This window comes from Triticum aestivum, chromosome 7A (assembly GCF_018294505.1).
Source record: "Triticum aestivum cultivar Chinese Spring chromosome 7A, IWGSC CS RefSeq v2.1, whole genome shotgun sequence".
Classification (NCBI taxonomy): Eukaryota; Viridiplantae; Streptophyta; class Magnoliopsida; order Poales; family Poaceae; genus Triticum; species Triticum aestivum.
In genome coordinates this window covers 43,804,312-43,807,507 of record NC_057812.1, presented here as the reverse complement: position 1 = coordinate 43,807,507, position 3,196 = coordinate 43,804,312, and positions in this window count along the sequence as shown.

Below are 3,196 nucleotides of genomic sequence, written 5' to 3'. Positions count from 1 at the left end.
GAAACTGCCTCACGTTATGTGCGGGGCTAGTTAAAGGAAATGGTTTGAATAATCACCGGGCCATGGCATAATGTCATGTTGCCAAAACGTGTCAGCAGATTATATTTGTGGAAATATTATTCTCTCTACGGTGGTATGTGGAACTTATTTTGCAGGGTCGGACACTATCCTCATATTCAAATTCTTCCTGGTGTATTCGGAGGAGGAACCCGCCTTGCAATGCCGTAGACAATACTGCGTTCCAGACTCATCGTCATTGAAGCCTGGTTCAGGGGCTACTGAGGGAGTCCTGGATTAGGGGGTCTCCGGACAGCCGGACTATATCCTCTGGCCGGACTATTGGACTATGAAGATACAAGATTGAAGACTTCGTATCGTGTCCGGATGGGACTCTACTTGGCGTGGAAGGCAAGCTAGGCAGTACGGATATGGATATCTCCTCCTTTGTAACCGACCTTGTGTAACCCTAGCCCCCTCCGGTGTCTATATAAACCGGAGGGTTTTAGTCCGTAGGACAACATACAATCATACCATATGCTAGCTTCTAGGGTTTAGCCTCTCCTATCTCGTGGTAGATCAACTCTTGTAATACTCATATCATCAAGAATATATCAAGCAGGACGTAGGGTTTTACCTCCATCAAGAGGGCCCGAACCTGGGTAAAACATCGTGTCCCCTGCCTCCTGTTACCATCCGCCTTAGACACACAGTTCGGGACCCCCTACCCGAGATCCCCCGGTTTTGACACCGACAATAAGCCTTGCAAGCAATGCAACTAATGAGTTAGTTGCGGGATGATGTATTACAGAACGAGTAAAGAGACTAGCCGGTAACGAGATTGAACTAGGTATTGAGATACCGACGATCGAATCTCGGGCAAGTAACATACCGATGACAAAGGGAACAACATATGTTGTTATGCGGTTTGACCGATAAAGATCTTCGTAGAATATGTGGGAACCAATATGAGCATCTAGGTTCCGATATTGGTTATTGACCGGACACGAGTCTCGGTCATCTCTACATAGTTCTCGAACCCGTAGGGTCCGCACGCTTAACGTTCGGTGACGATCGGTAATATGAGCTTATGTGTTTTGATGTACCAAAGGTAGTTCGGAGTCCCGTATGAGATCGGGGACATGACGAGGAGTCTCAAAATGGTCGAGATGTAAAGATCGATATATTGGACGACTATATTCGGACATTGGAAAGGTTCCGAGTGATTCGGGTATTTTTCGGAGTACCGGAGAGTAACGGGAATTCGCCGGGGACTATATGGGCCTTATTGGGCTTTAGGGGAAAGATAGAGGGGAGTCCGAATTGGACTAGGGGGAGGGGCGGCGCCACCTCCTTCCTTCTCGTCTCTTTTCCCTTTCCTTCTCTCCTACTCCTACTACATGGAAGGGGGGAATTCTACTCCTAGTGGGAGCAGGACTCCCCTTGGGGCGCGCCTAGGAGGGACGGCCTCTCCCCCTCCTCCACTCCTTTATATACGTGGCCAGGGGGCACCCCATAGACACACAAGTTGATCAGTTGATCTTTTAGACGTGTGCGGTGCCCCCCTCTACCATAATCCACCTCGGTCGTATCGTAGCGATGCTTAGGCGAAGCCCTGCGTCGGTAGCATCATCATCACCGTCATCACGCCATCGTGCTGACGGAATTCTCCCTCGAAGCTCTGCTGGATCGGTGTTCGTGGGACGTCACCGAGATGAACGTGTGCTTAACTCGGAGGTGCCGTACGTTCGGTACTTGGATCGGTCGGATCGTGAAGACGTATGACTACATCAACCGCGTTCTCACAATGCTTCCGCTTACGGTCTACGAGGGTATGTAGACGATACTCTCCCCTCTCGTTGCTATGCATCACCATGATCTTGCGTGTGCGTAGGAAAATTTTGAAATTACTACGTTCCCCAACATAGACATGATCGAGACACCTCTCCGGTCAATAACCAATAGCGGAACCTGGATGCTCATATTGGCTCCTACATATTCTACGAAGATCTTTATTGGTCGAACCATTATGACAACATACGTAATTCTCTTTGTCCATCGGTATGTTACTTGCCCGAGATTCGATCGTCAGTATCTTCATACCTAGTTCAATCTCGTTACCGGCAAGTCTGTTTACTCGTTCCATAATACATCACCTCATGACTAACTCCTTAGTTGGTTGCTTGCAAGCTTATGATGTGTATTACCGAGAGGGCCCAGAGATACCTCTCCGATACTCGGAGTGACAAATCCTAATCTCGATCTATGTCAACTCAACAAACACCTTCGGAGATACCTGTAGAACATCTTTATGATCACCCAGTTATGTTGTGACGTTTGATAGCACATAAGGCATTCCTCCGATATCCGGGAGTTGCATAATTTCATAGTCGAAGGAATATGTATTTGACATGAAGAAAGCAATATCAGTAAAACTGAACGATCATTATGCTAAGCTAACAGATGGGTCTTATCCATCACATCATTCTCCTAATAATGTGATCCCGTTATCAAATGACAACTCATGTCCATGGTTACAGAACCTTAACCATCTTTGATCAATGAGCTAGTCTAGTAGAGGCTCACTAGGGACACAGTGTTTGTTTATGTATTCACACATGTATTTAGGTTTCCGATCAATACAATTCTAGCATGAATAATAAACCTTTATCGTGAATAACGAAATATAAAATAAAAACTTTATTATTGCCTGTAGGGCATATTTCCTTCAGAGAGAAATCAATCAAGATCTATATCGATGGTGTGTATGTATGTGGTTTCTAATGTCACGAGAGATCAACTGTTTTCTGACTAACTGTTGTTTGCAGTGACACTGACAACCTACATATTTGTAGAGGCTTTGTGCATGTAGTTGATAACCCACAAGTATAGGGGATCGCAACAGTTTTCGAGGGTAGAGTATTCAACCCAAATTTATTGATTCGACACAAGGGGAGCCAAAGAATATTCTCAAGTATTAGTGATGACCCACAAGTATATGGGATCTGTCATAGTCCTTTTGATAAGTAAGAGTGTCGAACCCAACGAGGAGCAGAAAGAAATGATAACCGGTTTTCAGCAAGGTATTCTCTGCAAGCACTGAAATTATAGGTAACAGATTGTTTTGTGATAAGATAATTTGTAACGAGCAACAAGTAACAAAAGTAAATAAAGTGCAGCAAGGTAGCCCAATCCTTTT